The 19,344-nt window shown below is 41.9% G+C and overlaps 1 pseudogene; it reads left to right on the top strand.

Annotated features, from left to right (window-relative positions):
* Positions 1 to 4,650: 4,650 nt before the first annotated feature.
* On the top strand, positions 4,651 to 5,634 carry LOC132223517 (c-Myc-binding protein-like; annotated as a pseudogene).
* The last annotated feature ends 13,710 nt before the right edge of the window (positions 5,635 to 19,344 follow it).

The following is a 19,344-nucleotide window of genomic DNA, read 5'->3' as shown; positions in this document are numbered from 1 at the left end:
TTAGAAAAGTGTCTATTTAGGTCCATTGCCCATTTATTGATTGGATTGTTTATCTTCCTTTTGTTAAGTTGTGTGAGTTCCCTGTAAATTTTGGAGATTAAACCCTTATTGGAGATAACATTGGCAAATATGTTCTCCCATGCAGTGGGCATTCTTGTTGTTTTGTTGATGGTTTCTTTCACTGTGCAGAAGCTTTTTTATTTTGATGTAGTTCCATTTGTTTACTAGTATTTTCTCCTTAGTTTCCATTGCCCTAGGACAGTGATGGCGAACCTTTTGAGCCATTTCAAAATGTCAGCATTTTGAAAAACCCTAACTTAACTCTGGTGCCATGTCACATGTAGAAATTTTTTGATATTTGCAACCATAGTAAAACAAAGATTTATATTTTTATTTATTTTATATATTTAAATGCCATTTAATAAAGAAAAATCAACCAAAAAAATGAGTTCGTGTGTAACCTCTGACACGCATGTCATAGGTTCGCCATCACTGCGAGCTGTATCACTAAAGATATTGCTACGACTTATATCTGCTATTTTGCTGCCTATGGCTTCTTCTAAGGTTCTTATGGTTTCCCATCTTAAATTTAAGTCCTTTATCCATTTTAAGTTTATTTTTGTGTATGGTGTAAGTTGGTGGTCTAGTTTCATGTTTTTGCATGTATCTGTCCAATTTTCCCAACACAATTTATTGAAAAGACTGTCTTGACTCCATTGTATGTCCTTGCCTCCTTTGTCAAATACTAAGTGAGCATAATGGCTTGGGTCGATCTCTGGTTTCTCTGTTCTGTTCCATTGGTCTAGTTGTCTGTTCTTGTGCCAGCACCAGGCAGTTTTGAGAACAGTGGCTTTGTAATACAGCTTGATATTTGGTATTGTGATCACTTCAACTTTGTTCTTCTTTCTCAAGATTGCTGCAGCAATTCGGGTTTTGTTTTCTTTTGTTTCATTTTGTTTATATTCCAGGTGAATTTTTGGAGAGGTTTTTCTAGGTCTTTGAAGTATGCTGTTGGTATTTTAATGGGGATTGAATTGAATCTATAAATTTCTTTGGGTAGTATGGACATTTTAATGATGTTGATTCTACCAATCCATGAACACGGTATATTCTTCCATTTGTTTATGTCTTCCTATATCTCTTTTTTCAGTGTCCTGCAATTTTCTGATTATAGACACTTTACCTCCTTGATTAGACTTATTACAAGGTATCGTAATTTTTTGTTGTTGCAATGATAAATGGGATTTTTTAGTTTCTCTTTCTGTGAGTTCATTATTGGTATATTAAAAAGCCATAGATTACTAAGTGTTAATTTTGTATCCTGCTACATTGCTGAATTCATTTTTTATTAGTTCTAGTAGCACTGATCATCCAATATTCTGTTATACACAAATATGAAGAACTGTGATGAGAAGGTCATAATAATATGTATAAGGCTACACTAGAATACAGTCAAAATTTACAATTGCTCTGACAGTACTAGAAAAAGAGAACAAACTTTATCTTTGAATAGTGCTTCACACAGGTCTAACTTCTAGTATATAATTGTTTAATACTTTCACTTGATTTGACTGTCTACCTATGGATAAATGGATATATTGTTAGTTGATTTTTAAATTAAAAGAACATGTATATTAGTTCCAAAAAGCCTTTTTGTATGTGTGCTCATAAGCGCCTCTAGAATTATCTTTATGTTGCTGTTAACATTTTCATGTCTTTCTTCCACTTTCAGTGGAAACCATTTGCTCTACGTTGAGCTTTGCCTTTCTCCATGAAGTTTCTGAGTACTCCTAAGTGAGTTCCAGTTTTTTCTTTGCCAGCTAATAAATTTGTGTTCTTTTATTACTCATACTAGAGGTCCAGTGCACAAAATTCATGCACTGTGGGGGTTGTCCCTCAGCCCAACCTGCACCCTCTCCAATCTGGGACCCCTCTCATAATCCAGGGCTGCTGACTCCCAACGCTTGTCTTCCTGCCTGCCTGATTTCCCCTAACTGCTTCTGCCTGCCAGCCTGATCAACTCCTAATCACTCCCCTGTCAGCCTGATTGAAACCTAACTGTTCCCCTGCTGGCCCAATTGCCCCCAACTGCCCTCCCCTGTTGGCCTGGTTGTCCCTAACTGCTGTCCCCTGCCAGCCCATTTGCCCTCAACTGACCTCCCCTAATGGCCCGATCGCTCCCAACTGCCATCCCCTGAAGGGCTGGTTCCCCCCAACTGCCCTCACCTGCTGGCCTGGTCACCCCTAACTGCCCTCTCCTGAAGGCCATCTTGTGGTGGCTATCTTGGTCCACATGGGGGCAGCCATCTTTGATCATATTGGGGTGGCCATCTTGTGTGTTGGAGTGATGACAAATTTGCATACTGGTCGTGACTAATTAGCATATCAGAGCTAATTAGCATATCCAACTTTTATTGTGTTGGAGTGATGGTCAATTTGCATACTGGTCATGACTAAATAGCATATTCCATCGTGACTGAGAGGGTGCCATGACCAATTTGCATATTACCCTTTTATTAGTATAGATAAGTCAGGTTACTGGTCAAACTACACTCCACAAGCAAGTGGTTGAAGACAGAGCAGTTTCTACTTCTGTGTTCTGACTCTGAATACACATAACAAAACCACTATCTCTTAGCTGAGGGTAAGGAGGAAAGCATCCTATTCTCAGGCTTCTCCAGGTTCAAGTAGTAGTTGTCTCCTAATCACAGCATTAAAAATCCATTTGCCTTACCAGTGCTGGTCACCTACCTACAGACTTATTTGGGTAAAAATATTGGGAAGCTCATTCCATGAACAACAAACTTAGCCAAAGAATTTGTAGGTTCATAACCTACTAGAAGAGATTCATGAGCCTCAGCAAAATAAAGCTTCTCAAAGAATGCAAAAGTTCTAAATTTCACTTTAGCCCTCATGGAGAAGCAGGCCTAGTATTCTGCCATTTCCCCTTGAGTCTCCAGAGCATCAAAGCATGAAGAAAAATAAGAAACTGAAGATTCTCTCTCTCTCTCTCTCTCTCTCTCTCTCTCTCTCTCTCTCTCTCTCACACACACACACACACACAAAAACACACACACACACACACACATCAATAAAAAGAAAATTATAAAAAAACTCAGAGGAAAGATATAGGACGCGGAGTACATCCTAGCTAACAAAGAGGTAATATGCAAATTGACCATCACTCCAACACAAGATGGCCACCCCCATGTGGTCAAAGATGGCCACCCTCATGTGGAAACAAGATGGCTGCCACAAGATGGCCAGCAGGGGAAGGCAGTTGGTAGCAACCAGGCCTGTGGGGGAGAGCAGGTGGGGGTGACCAGGCCTGCAGGGGAGGATAGTTTGAGGTGACCTGACCAGCAGGGGAGGGCAGTTAGAGGTGACCAGGCTGGCAGGGGAGGGCAGTTAGAGTTGACCAGGCTGGCAGGGGTGGGCAGTTGGGGGTGACCAGGCCTGCAAGGAAGGACAGTTAGGGGTGACCAGGCTGGCAGGAGAGGGAAGTTGGAGGTGACAGGCCTGCAGGGGAGGGCAGTTGGGGGGGACCAGGTCTGCAGGGAAGGGCAGTTGGGGGCAACCAGGCCAGCAGGGGAGGGCAGTTAGAGGTGACCAGGCTGGCAGGGGAGGGCAGTTAGGGGCAATCAGGCCAGCAGGGGAGTGGTTAGGGGGTGATCAGGCTGGTAGGCAGGCAAGCGGTTGGGAGCCAGCAGTCCTGGATTGTGAGAGGGATTTCCGACTGCCCGTTTAGGCCCACTAGGATAGGGCTTAAATGGTCAGTTGGACATCTCTTTTTTTTTAAATATATTTTATTGATTTTTTACAGAGAGAAAGGGAGAGAGATAGGGAGTCAGAAACATCGATGAGAGAGAAACATCGATCAGCCGCCTCCTGCACATCTCCTACTGGGGATGTGCCCGCAACCCAGGTACATGCCCTTGACCGGAATTGAACCCGGGACCATTCAGTCCGCAGGCCGACGCTCTATCCCCTGAGCCAAACCGGTTTCGGCGAGTTGGACATCTCTTGAGGGGTCCCAGATTGGAGAGGGTGCTGGCTGGGCTGAGGGCCCCCCCCCCCGCACAAATTTTGTGCACCAGGCCTCTAGTAAATAATAAAATCCCCAAAGGAAATAAAGAATTAAAAGAAGGAGGAGAAGAGGAGTAATAAATTGACATAGGATAAAAGATTATCCCAAGCTGAAGACCAGAGTCTAGATTTTAAAATTTTATTGAATAATACATAGGATTCATGAGGAGAAAAAAAATGTAGATATCCTGGTGAAATTTCAGAATTTAAAGGTGAAAAGAAAATAGTCAAGTTAACTAAAGTAAATAATAGCCTACTTACAAAAGAAATACAATCAGGGGACACAGACACTACGGGGGTGAGGGCATATGCTGGGGGATGGGGGAGGTCGGGAGGTGGTCAATGGGGGAAAAAAGAGACATACGTACTACTATTTATAATACTTTAAACAATAAAATAATACTGAAAAAAAAGAAAATAAATACAATCAGACCATTATGGACTTCTCATCTGTAAGCTGAGACTGGAAGCTAGAGGACAGAGACATGATCCACAAACCATTGAGAGAAAAAGTTTACAATCAAAGGCTACTATACCCAGGTAGGTGTGCATGATCTTCCCGACATGAGCAGTGCTGCTCAGAGCCCACCAGCCACTGTCTCCAGCACCATTTGCGCCACTGCCACTATCACAATGACCCATTAGAAAGCTGCTGATTCAAATGCAAGCAGTTCCAGAGGTACTTGGAGAAGTCAGGGGTGCTGGATATAATGACCACGGTATTGGTGTAACCCAATCAGGTTTGTTTGGCTGCCTGGTGTAACAAAAGCCAAACTCATGACATAGGTTTTTATGACAAGGAAAGAGTTTTATTCAAGTTGTTAGTAACTTGAGAAGATGTGGGGGAGTGTGGGTGCGGGACTCCTGTCCTCAAAAAATCATCTTAATATTCAGTGCAGACCAAGGTTTTTATAAGGAGAGAGAGAGGAAAATCAGAACAAAGAGATCAGCAGGAGGGGCTATTGACATGTAGACAGTGTCCTTGAGCTCGCCATCTGGTTTTCGTCAGTGAATTCCTGAGTCTGGGTAATGGATGCCAGACTGGGCCTTAAAGGTCAGGCTGCTCCTTAGGTTCACACAGGAATTGAAAGTGCTGGACTGTGAAGTACCAGTATACTAAAAAACTTTTAAATTGCAAGCTCTTGTTTTGAGATAAAAAATCAGGTTAGAATAATAAGCTGGGTTTAACATTTACTAAGATTAATATGGGTTGCTTTATTTAAGTATGGTATATCCATTCCCTGTTACATTAGTATAACCTTGTCTGAAGAACCAGAGAAACCCAATAGTGCTTTGGATTTTTTAAAGCATCACCTAGGAGCTGCTACCCCAGAAAATCCAGAAATAAAGCTGCTCCACCTAGACTTGGCAGAAATGAAAGAGAAATATGAAGCTCTTACAGAAGAAAATAAAAATCTGAAAACAAAGCTTGCTCAGTATGAACTACCTCAGGAGAAGTGTGCTGAACAGTACTCTTCTCAGTTGAAAGACACTGAAAAATGGTTTTGCATGACTCGAATAGTTTTTAATGGCAACATTTTTTTCTGAACAGATACTATAGAACTATTTTAACATGTTAACCTATCACACTTTAACTGTTATAAACACATATTCTTCGAAACACCAATAAAAACTCAATATAACTTTAAAAAAAGACTACTAAACCCAGCCAAAAGTGTTCACCTGTAAAAGCAAAAGAAAAATATTTCAAGAACACATGAGTATTCATATGTCATTAACAACATGTATCCTAATCTAAGAAAATATGTGAGAAAGTGTTCTGATAAAAAGAGAGTTTATTTAGAACAGAGAAATCAAAAGAAGGAAAATAACAATGTAAAAAAATTAGTGATAAATTTATTTCTTATGTTACTTATAAGTTAGATGAATGCTTTTTATATAATTGAATATCTATACAGTAAGCCATTGATTTGCAAACCTAGATTTAATGGACTTCAGATTTAATGAACAAAGTTTCCAGCCCAGATGTCATATGTGAAAATTAGCACCCTGTTAATTTTATTTTTATTTTTTTTCTTTATTGTTGAAAGTATTACGGATGTCCCCTTTGTTTTGTTGTTTTGTTCCCCATGGACCCCCTCCTCCCCTCACCCGACCCTCCCAAGCCTTCACCACACTATTGTCTGTGACCGTGGATTATATATATAGAACCTCAATATGCAAATAGACCAAACAGAGGAACAACCAAACAACCAGTCGCTATGATGTGTGCTGACCACCAGGGGGCGCGTGTGGAACATGGCGGCCATTGGTCACAACAAAATGGTGGAGCAGGTGAGCAGGGCCACCAGACCAAGGTGGGGCACTGGTTGCTGTCGTCAGGGCAAGCCTCTGGTGGTTACTGAAAATTCTTTGCTCCCACGTGTCGCAGTCCCGCCTGACACTCACAACTTCTGCTGGTACTGGAGTCACCACTCACACCCACTGCTGGTGCTGGCCCCAATTACTCCATGTAGTCAGCGGGTATAAGTGGAGCCAGTGCCATTAGCATGTGGGAGTGGCAGTGGCAAGAGTGAGGCTGCAGGCACACAGTGGACCAGGGGCCCCAGCGGGAGGGGGCAAGTGTAGGTGCGGAGGATGGGCTGAGACCTTCCCCTGTGCCCACCACAGCCTTGCAACACACAGTTCCTTTAAATGTGCATGAATCTGTGCACTGGGCCCCTAGTGTGCATATAAGTTCCCTGGTTAATCTGCTACCCACACCCATCTTCCCTCTGAAATTTCTCTGTCTTTTCCATGGTTCTATGTTTCTGGATCTATTTCATTCATCAGTTTATTTTGTTCATTAGATTCTACATATATGAGTGAGGTCATGTGATACTTATCTTTCTCTGACTGGCTTATTTCACTTAGCATAATACTCTCCAGGTACATCCATGCCGTTGCAAATGGTAAGAGTTCCTTCCTTTTTATAGCAGCATAGTATTCCATTGTGTAAATGTACCACAGTTTTTTAATCCACTCATCTGCTGAGGGGTACTTAGGCTGTTTCTAAATCTTAGCTATGGTAAATTGTGCTACAATGAACATAGGGGTGCATATATCCTTTCTGATTGGTGTCTCTGGTTTCTTAGGATATACTCCTAGAAATGAAATCACTGGGTCAAATGGAAGTTTCATTGTTAATTTTTTGAGGAAACGCCATACTGTTTCCCACAGTGGTTGCACCAGTCTGCATTCCCACCAGCAGTGCAGGAGAGTTCCCTTTTCTCCACATCCTCGCCAGCACTTGTCATTTGTAGATTTGTTGATGATAGCGATTCTGACAGGTGTGAAGTAACTTCCTATTAATTTAAAAATGCTTTGCCAAAATTTGCTTATAATTAAATTAACACTTTATTTTTTATTAATTCACTGTTATTTTTAACAAATTTTTGTATATAGGCCATGTATTGGAAAAAACACTGTTACATATCTACAACTATAGACTACATATTTAAATCCAAGATTCACTGCTTGTAAATAATGTTCGGTGAATGATTAACATGTGACCAGACTTCATTGCTCACAGTATTTGGTTCTGTTGTTGTGTGGCATGACTTTCTGCAGCAGTTTTAACATGTGCTGGCCAATCTTCCAACATGCCCTGAGCCAAGCCCCAGCTGTGTGCATTTGTTTCCTGGCAGTGACTGGTGAATTCACCCATTTACCAGACCTATTCAACATAAATTTAAATTTACTGTAATACATATAGAAAACTTTTCTGTAAAATAAAACTTTTCATACATATTTAACTTTAATTACATGAACATACCTCCAGAAGTAAAAAAAAACAGGTAAACTAATTAGTCTGCTAATTTTTTAACATACACCTTCAAAAAACCTACTTTGTAATATAATGGACTTGCGGCTTTAACGGATACACCCTCATCTGAATTAGTCCATTATATCAAGGGTTTACTGTAGTTAAATGACAAGTTAAACAGGATTCTTGAAACAGAAAAGAAACATATAAAAGAAACTATAATAATAGCCAACTAATTTTTTAAACTATCTTAGAAATACCCTATGCTGTGCGAAGATTAGTAAAATGTCTCTTCATGGAAATAAGTATTGCTAAACATTTAAGTATCATATGGGATGGGGGAATGGGCAAGTAAGGCATGTTAGTGGAATGCCGATGTATTACTTTACTTTGATATTGTGTAGATGTGTTTGTGTGTGAAAATCACTATAAAGAATGGAAAAGTATCCACCTGCAGTATTAAAAAAAACACAGTAGAATGTCAAATTTAACAAGAGGGAAGAAATTTAAAAATCTTAACTCTGCAAAAATAAGAACAGAAGAAAACAACAAAATAAAATACATAGAAAATATAAAACAAATTGAAGGAATAAAACAATGTATATCAGCTATTACATTAAATTTGGAATGCCCAAGCAATATATTTCAAAGTAAAAACAGAAGATGGAGTTTAAAATGCTATCAAAACATATGATATTTTTAAGAAACATCTAAAACAAGGTGAAAAAATCCTATCTAATAAAAGAGAAACATGGTAATTGGCATACGACCACTACCCTTCCCATTGGTTAATCAGTGAGATATGCAAATTAACTGCCAGCCAAGATGGCGGCCGGCAGCCAGGCAGCTTGAAACTAACATGAGGCTTGCTTGCTTGCTTCAGTGACAGAGGACTCCAATGTTCCCCCCCTGCCATGCCGGCCTTAGAGCTTGCAGTTTAAGAAACATTGTAACGAATATAGAAGCTAAACAAAACCCCAGAAACCAACTTTCAGCAAGCTGGGATTTCAGAGCTGGAGTTGATACAGAGTTTCGATTATAGAACCGAAACAAACCACATACCTGCTTTCAGGAGCAGAGGACTAAGAGCTGGAGCCTCAGAGCTAAAGCTGGCCCAGAATAAAAAGAAAAAAAGAAAAAAAGGAGCGGTTGGGAGCTTCAGTCACCCGCCAGCCTGAAAACAGCCCTCAGCCCCTCACCCAGACTGGCCAGGCACCCCAGTTGGGACCCCCACCCTGAAGGGTGCGTGACCAGCTGTAAACAGCCCTCAGTCCCTCACCCAGGCTGGCCAGGCATCCAGTGGGGACCCCAACCCTGAAGGGTGTGTGACCAGCTGTAAACAGCCCTCAGTCCCTCACCCAGGCTGGCCAGGCATCCCAGTGGGGACCCCCACTCTGATCCAGGGCACCCTTCAGGGCAAACCAGCCGGCCCCCACACGTGCACCAGGCCCCTATCCTATATAGTAAAAGGGTAATATGCCTCCTGGCACCGGGATCAGCGTGACAGGGGGCAGCGCCCAAACACCCTGATCGCCCTGCGACTCTGTGTGTGACAGGGGGTGGGGCCACAACCTCCCTATCCGCCCTGCTCTGTTCGTGACAGGGGAAGGCGCCCCAACCTCCTGATCAGCCCTGCTCTGTGCCTGATATGGGGGAGCTCCCCAACCCCCTGATCACCCTGCGGCTCTGTGTGTGACAGGGTGAGGCACCCCAACCGCCCCCCCCATGGGCCCTGCTCTGTGTGTGACGGGGTAGAGCCATAACCTCCCCATCGACCCTGCCTTGAGTGTGACAGTGGCGGTGCCCCAACCTCCTGATCGGCCCTGCTCTGTGGGTGATAGAGGGTGGAGCCCCAAGCCCCTGATCCACCCTGCTCTGTGTGTGACAGGGGTCAGTGCCCCAACTCCCCTATCTCCCCTACTCTGTGAGTGACAGGGGGGAGCTCCCCAACCCCCTGATCGGCCCTGCTCTTGCGTGACAGGGGGTAGCTCCCCAACCTCCTGATCGACCCTGCTCTGTGCGTGACAGGGTACGGAGCCCCAACCCCCCTGATGGGCCCTGCTCTGTGCGTGACAGGGGGTGGCGCTGCAACCTCCCTAGTGACCCTGCCTTGAGTGTGACAGGAGGTGGTGCCCCAACCCCCAATCGGCCCTACCCTGAGCCTGACTGAGGGTGGCATCGCAATCTCCCAATCCGCCCTGCTCTGTGCATGACAGGGGGTGGTGCCCCAACTCCCCAATCGGCCCTGCTCTGAGCCTGACCAGGGGCTGCACCTAGGGATTGGGCCTGCCCTCTGCCAGCCGGGAGCATGCCTAAGCCAGCAGGTCATTTTCTCCGAGGGGTCCCAGACTGCGATAGGGCACAGGCCGGGCTGAGGGACCCCCCCCTCCCCCCGAGTGTACAAATTTTTGTGCACTGGGCCTCTAGTCCTATATAATAAACGCCTAATATGCAAATTGTTCACCAGGAGTTCTACCAGGAGTTAGACTGCTCGCTATGACATGTGCTGACCACCAGGGGGTGGCGCAGAACATGGCAGGCATCAGTCACTCAGTGTTGGCAGCAGGCAGCAGTGGGGTGCTGCTGTCCCTGATGGTCCCCAAGGAGAGCGGGACCATGGCAGGATGGTCTAGCCGGTGAGTGGGGGGAGCTAGGCCAAGGCAGGTGCAAGTGTGGGCCCAATTGCCCCACAAATTGCCTCACAGCCACCAGCAGAGGTGGCAGGGGGCAAGGCCACCACCCAGCTCCCAGGGCTGAGAGATCCGAGGACGGGGGGGGGGGGGGGGGACCTGGCCCAAACAAATTGCCTCGCAGATGGCGACCAGTGGCCAGCAGGCCCTGATTGCCCAATCAGGATTGGGCTCCGGGCTGAGATGGGGAACTGGGAGTAGGTGATGGCTACCAACCTCCTGCAGCACTGGGGCGGGGGACTGCGACCTTTCACTGACTACCTGGGGACAGGGATGATGAGGACAGAGGTGCAGTGAGAACGCAGGGTGTCTGCAGAGCTCACTCTCACTCCCCCTGCTACCCTCCCCAGGGACACCAGGGCTCGCATACCAGGGAAGCCCCCCCTCCCCATACCCATACCCCTGCACTCAGGTGCCAGGCACCCGCGAGGAGCCTGCTCTGTACTTGCAGGGAATCTTCCAGGTGAGCCAGCCCACAGCCACTGGGACCACAGGGGCTGGTCAAGTTCCCCATGGGTTTCCACAGGAGCCAGTCCGCAAGGCAGGCCAGGAGAGAGCGTGCTGCCTGCCCAGCTTCCGTGCAGTGCCCCTGGATGGTCCAGAGGCCCACGCTGCACCCCGGCCCACGGCATCCGGCCATGCTCACTGCATCTCTGTGTAGGGACTCGGGCACTGTGACTCAGGTGGAGAGGGGCTCGCCGGGGCCCAGGGGCCCCGGTACTGCCCAGGGTCCAGAGGTCAGCTGGGACCTAACCTTCCATGCCAGACACTTGTGCTTCAATCCTCAGCCAGGCCTAGGGACTGCACCCGTGCACAGATTTCATGCACTGGGCCTCTAGTGTTTAAAATAAAGGAAAAAACATTTACATTAGAAGCAAATGTGAATGAAAAGACAGCAGGAGGGTTACCATTATTATCACAAAAATTTGATTCCATGGTCAAACAGCACTAAATAGAAGAAGGTGAAAATTACCTTTATATATATAAAATACAACCTAGGGAGAGAAGAACAAGAGAGAGGGAGGATCAAATAATCAACAAATAAACAAGAATATAATGGTTTGAGAATACATGCAAGCTCAATTTTACAATTTTTTTTATTCTACAAATAAAAATATAAATTTTCTTACAATCTTGAATTATTTATACAAATTATGTGTTTATCCATTAAAAAGGTTAATATATTCAGCAAAATAAAACTTATAGAAGATATGATTTTCTAATCATGATACAATAACATTCTAAATGAATAAAAGTAACACATTGAACTACATGAAAATTAATAAACACATTCTCAATAACCCCTTTTCTGGTATTCTGAGACTAATTCCAATGTGGGGGGTTGTATTGCCCCACACCAACAAGCAATTCAACTCAATTCTGTTTAGTTCTGACATAATCTACCTGGAAACAGTGTCAGATCCCACAGATTAAGGGTTCAGTCCTACAAGACTGTCTACCCCTGACATACACACAACATCAGAAGCCAGTTCCAAGTCCAGATTGCCACCTGTGCTGCTGACTGGCTGATTATAAATCAAAGGTTCCTAAGACAATCTCCTCGGGTTTGATTAATTTGCTAGAGTGGCTCACAGAACTCAGAAAAAGCATATTACTCACTAGATTACTGTTTTATTATAAAAGGATATAACTCAGGAACAGCCAGATGAAAGAAATGCATAGGGTAAGGCTTGGGGAAATGGTGTGAAACTTTCAAGCCTTCTTCGGGCACACCATTCTCTCAGCACCTCCTACTCACCAACCAAAAGGTCTCTCCTCTGAAACCTATCCTCTTGGATTTCTATGGAGGCTTAATTACATAGTCATGACTGATTAAATCACCGGCCACTGATGATGGATTCAGCCTCTGGCCCTCTCCCCTCCTAGGAGGTCCAAGGCAGAATTGAAAGTTCCAATCCTCAAATGGTTCCCTAGGCAACCAGTCCCCACTGTTAGGTGGGATCCAAAAGTCACTCAATACTTAGGAAATTCCAAGGGTTTTAGGAGCTCTAAGCCAGGAACTGTGGATAAAGACCAAATATATAGGAGAAATATATTTTGGTCATCTAAATGACCAAATACATAGTTCTTATAAATCAATATCATACTCCTGATCAGTAAACATATTAAAACAAAAATTACAAATTATTGGTAAACTAATTTAAAAGGAACTATTATCATAACCCATTGTTATTGTCATAGTTAACTAACTAATATTAAATAGGAATAGAGCAAAGGGGAGGCCAGACATTATAAGCATGGTCATTTGGGCAGCTTCACCAGGAAGCTGCAACTTATGCTCTCCGGGGAACCACCAGTCTATTCCCTGCAAATCACTGCAGAAGGGGGTCCAAGAAAGAGGGAGATAGACACATGTCCAGTGAAGTCAAGGTGACATAGAGAAGGTGCTTGACTGTCAGTCTAACCTGGGAAAAGATAATTGGCTGGTGGTGGGATGGGAATAAAGTCACTGCAAGCATGCAAAATCTTGAAGGCTTAATTGGTTAAGCTCTTGTTTATAATCCTCAGGCAGAGTCCTCCCTCTCTGGTTCTGCTCTGGTGCTCTGACACTCTTGCCCCTCGACCCGCACTCGCCTGCCATGTGGCCTTAAGCAGCCGCACAGCCTATGGTCATGAGGATGCCACACGCCATGGACTGCAGCTGGGAACACAGGCTAAACTAGTCAGATGCTAGACTGGACTGGACTCTAACATGGAGCAGAAATTCCGGGCGGTAGTCTTAGTTCTATCCCTGCTGAAGACAAGCTTGGGCTTTTCCCATGGTGGGAGGGAAGGAGATGGGACATTGGAAACCCAAGGGTTTAATTCCACAGAAATAAAGATGACTCATCCTCTCATGCGAGTCTCAGGGAATTCCTTTCCTTGCAACATCAGTAGGACTCCACTTCCACCAGAAACAGATAGGGACACAGAAGGCACCCCATTGATAACACTATGAGACACAACTACAATTTAGAAAGTTACATGCTGTTTTCAAATTTCAGTTTGAAAATAAATTAACTAAATATTAAATTCAAATATTATGAAAGCAATATCACCCAAAACCAAAGGAAACTGAAACAGAAGATATAAAGCTATATTTAATTAAATACCCAGGAAAAAATAGTAGAATGAATAAATAATCGTAAAAACTTGTTTTTTGAAACAAAACCTTGAAAAACTTAAAACAAAGTCTTTAAACATTTAAAATAAAGCAGGTGTAATAACTATAGATATAAAAGAGGATATAATTATTAAGGAAATATTAATGATGACTTTGTTACAGGGCAGTGAGAAGCTGGGGAAATTCCAGGTTAAGTGGAATAGGGAAACTGAGACAGGAACGTTAAAACAAGGCCAAATAGTGTGGGCGATATGCAGTCAGCTTGTACATAACAAGCCATTATTTTCCCCAGCCAAGGGCACTTGAGAGCAAATGGTTAAAAGCATTTCTAAGGAGAGAATGCAGACCAGGAGGGGGAGCAGGGAAAGGAAAAAGGGGGAGTTTTACGCCTTAAGCAAAAAAGCCAACAGTCTCAAAGCTTGACAAGATAAAATTGCCAGGTGCTCCTCATGACTCTGGGAAGGCCACAACAAAGTAAAAAGGGACCTTGAGAATTAATCTGGACCAAGATATTCAGCAAAGGAATTTTGAAACCTATAGGCACAAGGGTATGTAACACCTTGGACCTCCATCCGACTCACTCTTCAGAGTAGCTGAGAGCTGATCTGTGATTCATAAGCCAGATGAAAGATTTGCTTGCCTTGTTTCCTTAATAAATTTGCTGCTTTAATAAATTGGCTTTATCGCAATGCAATCAGGGTCTCTCATTTAAATTCATTTATACGAGAAGACAAGAACCAGGGTGGGGACAGTCTTTTCCCTCTGACGCAAGGGTTTTTGGTAATGCCTTTTATGGGATCTCTGGGATGCCTGTAACAACTCCACAGGGGAAAAAAATAATTAATTCTTAAAAGTCACACAATAAGAAATAGAAAAAATCCAAAAGAGTACTTATATATATTATTAGAAAGATAGTGAAATTTCCATCAATAAAGAACACCTAGAATTTTCTTCTGGCTTTCACAAAAATAGCAAAACTTTGAAGAGTAACAAATAAATCTCCATAACAGCTGAATAATTTTTCTATCTCAGTAACTGATAGAACATGTAGGGCCAAACCAGAAAATATTTAAACAATTTGAAGAATGCAAGTAACAATTTTGACCACATTGACATATACAGAACACAGCATCCATCAATAACAGATTCCTATTCTTTTCAAAAGCATATGGAATATTTACCATAATTTGCAATGTGTTTGGCAACAAATCATGTCTCCACCAGTTTGAAAAGACTAAAGTTATATAATATCTGTTTTATGACCACAGTGTAATTAAGCTAGATATCAGTTGCTATTTAAATAAATTTTAAAAACATGTATCTCTGAAGTTGAAAAACATACTTCTATTAATGCAGAAGTCTAAAAACTCACAAAATAGCTTAGAAAAATTTTGAAGCAAAAGTAATATTTAAATATTGTAAGATGCAGCAAAAGCTTAAAAGAAGATACATAGCTTTAAGTACGTATATGATAAAAGAAGAAACACAAAAATCAATGATAAGCATCTGTCTCATGATTACAAGATTTATCTAACTCCATGAGATAGATGATCTAGTCATCTTTCAAACTTAGGGTCCTTATGACTGATTAAATTTAGTTTTAAATCCTAGCTCTAGAAATCACCTCTCTCTCTCTTTCCCTCTATCTCTCCCTCCCTCTCCCTTCTCTCTCTCTCTCCCCACCTCCTCATAGACTTAGCCTTTCCCTGGGATAATCAGAAACCCCTAAGGCAGCAGGAAACAGTAGCTTGGACCCAACTAATGGTCACAAGTTTGAACCTCTGGCAAGCTAAAGATATCATCTTGACCTAAGTTATATTTCCAGCCCCTGAGTCTTAAGGCACAAAGACCCCGTGGCTACCTCCACATGAGACCAGACAAAAGGACTCCAGAAAAGACCTCAGAACTGTCGTCAAGACCTGAAGAAATAATTTAGTACACTTACCTCACCTCTCACCAATCAGCTCCCAGCACAACCCTAAACCCCTAATCCACAGTGTCTTGTGATCTTGCCCTATATAATCTGTAACCTACAGGCCATCAGTTTGTTTAGAGCACAAACTCTCCATCTCTGTGTTGGCCAATTCAATATTAAACTATTTTTTGTTTATATACTGCAAACTCCTGCTCATGCATTTCTTTGGGCCAGTGTGTGCAAGCAGGTGGACCCAAGGAAAAGCACTTGGGATCTGATAACACTACCTCTCTCATGGAGTTAGAAGAACAACAAGCTAAATCCCCCCAAAAAGTGGAAAGAGGAATTGATAATGATTCAATTGATAAGAAATCAATGAGTAGTAACCAAACTTTACATGGGGAAAACCAACAAAGGCAGAATTTAGTTTTTTGAAAATAGGAATAAATTAATAAACTCCTAGAAAGCCAGATCAAGAGGGAGAAAATAAAGGACATGGTATAGTTTAGTAAATTATTAAAGAAAAAGAGGGCAGCATTACCAATCCTACAAAAATATCAAAAAGATAATAACAGTCCTGGCCAGTGTGGCTCAATGGTTGAGCATCAATCCATGAACCAGGAAGTCATGGTTTGATTCCTAGTCAGGTCACATGCTCAAGTTGCAGGCTCAATTCCCAGTAGGGAGCATGCACCTGGCAGTGGCTCAATGATCATCTCTCAGCATTTATGTTTCTATCTCTTTCTCCCTCTCCCTTCCTCTCTGAAATCAATAAAAACATATTTTTTTATTAAATGTTTTATTTTTTATTGCTTAAAGTATTACAAAGGGTATTACATATGTGTCCATTCCCCCCCCCCCGCCCTAGACAGTCCCCTAGCCTCCCGTAACCCCCAGTGTCTTATGTCCATTGGTTATGCTTATATGCATGCATACAAGTCCTTTGGTTGATCTCTTACCCCCCTACCTCCTGCCCCCCAACCCTCCCCGGCCTTCCCCCTACAGTTTGACAATCTATTTGAGGCAGCTCTGCCTCTGTATCTATTATTGTTCAAAAGTTTATAATGGTCTCTATTATCCATGAATGAGTGAGATCATGGGGTATTTTTCCTTCATTGACTGGCTTATTTCACTTAGCATAATGCTCTCCAGTTCCATCCATGCCATTGCAAATGGTAAGAGTTCCTTCCTTTTTAGAGCAGCATAGTATTCCATCGTGTAGATGTACCACAGTTTTCTAATCCACTCATCTACTGATGGGCACTTAGGCTGTTTCCAGATCTTAGCTATGGTGAATTGTGCTATGAACATAGGGGTGCATATATCCTTTCTGATTGGTGTTTCTGGTTTCTTGGGATATATTCCTAGAAGTGGGATCACAGGGTCAAATGGGAGTTCCATTTTCAGTTTTTTGAGGAAACTCCATACTGTCTTCCATAGTGGCTGCACCAGTCTGCATTCCCACCAGCAGTGCACAAGTGTTCCTTTTTCTCCACATCCTCTCCAGAACTTGTCCTTTGTTGATTTGTTGATGATAGCCAGTCTGACAGGTGTGAGATGGTACCTCATTGTTGTTTTGATTTGCATCTCTCGGATGATTAGTGACTTTGAGCATGTTTTCATATGTCTCTTGGCTTTCTGAATGTCCTCTTTTTAAAGGTGTCTATTTAGGTCCTTTGCCCATTTTTTTGATTGGATTGTTTATCTTCCTTTTGTTAAGTTGTATGAGTTCCCTATAAATTTTGGAGATTAGGCCCTTATCAGATATGACATTGGCAAATATGTTTTCCCACACAGTGGGTTTTGTTTATGGTTTCTTTTGCAGTGGAGAAGCTTTTTATTTGGATGTAGTCCCATTTGTTCATTTTCTCTTTAGTTTCAAGTGCCCTAGGAGCTGTATCAGTGAAGAAATTGCTTCGGCATATGTCTGAGATTTTGTTGCCTTTGGATTCTTCTAGAATTTTTATGGTTTCCTGTCGTACATTTAAGTCCTTTATCCATTTTTAGTTTATTTTTGTGTATGGTGTAAGTTGGTGGTCTAGTTTCATTTTCTTGCATATATCTGTCCAATTTTCCCAACACCATTTATTGAAGAGACTATCTTGGCTCCATTGTATGTTCTTGCCTCCTTTGTCAAATATTAATTGAGCATATTGGTTTGGGCCGATTTCTGGGCTCTCTATTCTATTCCATTGATCTATATGCCTATTCTTGTGCCAATACCAGGCAGTTTTGAGAACAGTGGCTTTGTAATACATCTTGATATCTGGTATTGAGATCCCACCTACTTTCTTCTTTTTCAGGATTGCTGCAGCTATTCGGGGTCTTTTTTTATTCCAGATGAATTTTTGGAGAGTTCGTTCTAGATCTCTGAAGTATGCCGTTGGTATTTTAATGGGAAGTGCGTTGAATTTATAGATTGCTTTGAGTAGTATGGACATTTTAATGATGTTGATTCTACCAATCCATGAACACGGTATGTTCTTCCATCTGTTTATGTCTTCCTCTATATCTTTTTTCAATGTCCTGTAGTTTTCTGAGTAGAGGTCTTTTACCTCTTTAGTTAAATTTATTCCTAGGTAGCTTAATTTTTTTGGTGCGATGGTAAACGGGATTGTTTTTATAATCTCTCTTTCTGAAAGTTCACTATTGGTGTATAGAAATGCCTCAGATTTCTTGGGGTTAATTTTGTATCCTGCTACATTGCCAAATTCATGTATTAAGTTTAGTAGCTTTTTGATGGAGTCTCTAGGGTTTCGTATGTATAATATCATGTCGTCTGCAAATAAGGACAGTTTTACTTCCTCTTTTCCAGTTTGGATGCCTTTTATTTTTTCTTCTTGCCTAATTGCAATGGCTAACACTTCCAGTACTATGTTGAACAGGAGTGGTGAGAAGGGGCATCCCTGTCTTGTTCCTGTTCTTAGGGGAAATGGTGTTAGTTTTTGTCCATTGAGTATGATGTTGGCTATCGGCCTGTCATATATGGCTTTTATTATGTTGAGGTATGATCCTTCTACTCCCACCTTACTGAGAGTTTTTATCAAAAATGGGTTTTGAATTTTGTCAAATGCTTTTTCTGCATCAATTGATATGACCATGTGGTTTTTTTCTTTTAATTTGTAATAAAAACATATTTTTAAAACAACATTAAAAAAAAAAGATAAGAGGACCCTATGAAAAATGTTTTGAAAATAACTTTGAATATTTAGTGATATAGAAAAAAAGCAAAGAAAAACATACTGAAACTGACATAAGATCAAGCAGAATATTTACATAGTCTTATATCTATTTTTTAAATTAAATCCTTAATTAAAATTTTCTACAAAGAAAATTCAAGATTCAGATGTCTTCACTGGCAAATCTTTCCAGATGTTTAAATGAGGAAATAATTTATAATAGTACATACAATTTCAGAGAAAGAAAATTCTCCAGTTGTTTTATGAGCCAGATAACCTTGATTTAAAATCTGACAAGAACATATGAAGGGGGAAATAGTAATAAAAAATCAATTTATCTCCTAAATTTAAATGCAAAATTCCTAAAATTCCTAAAAGGGTAATATGCTAATTAGACCAGACATCTTTCTAGACAAAGCCACTGTGGCGGGGGCTGAGGCAGAGGTGATTGTGGAGATCAAGCCTGCAGTGGTAATACTCAATATATAAGTATTATTAAAGTTATAAGATACATAAGAATGTATTTTATTTAAAAAGTGTAGAGAACATAAAATAAGTCATAAAATGGGATATATATGTTCATG

The sequence above is a fragment of the Myotis daubentonii genome, chromosome X (assembly GCF_963259705.1).
Source record: "Myotis daubentonii chromosome X, mMyoDau2.1, whole genome shotgun sequence".
NCBI classification, from domain to species: Eukaryota; Metazoa; Chordata; class Mammalia; order Chiroptera; family Vespertilionidae; genus Myotis; species Myotis daubentonii.
This window is presented reverse-complemented; position numbering and strand designations above follow the sequence as displayed.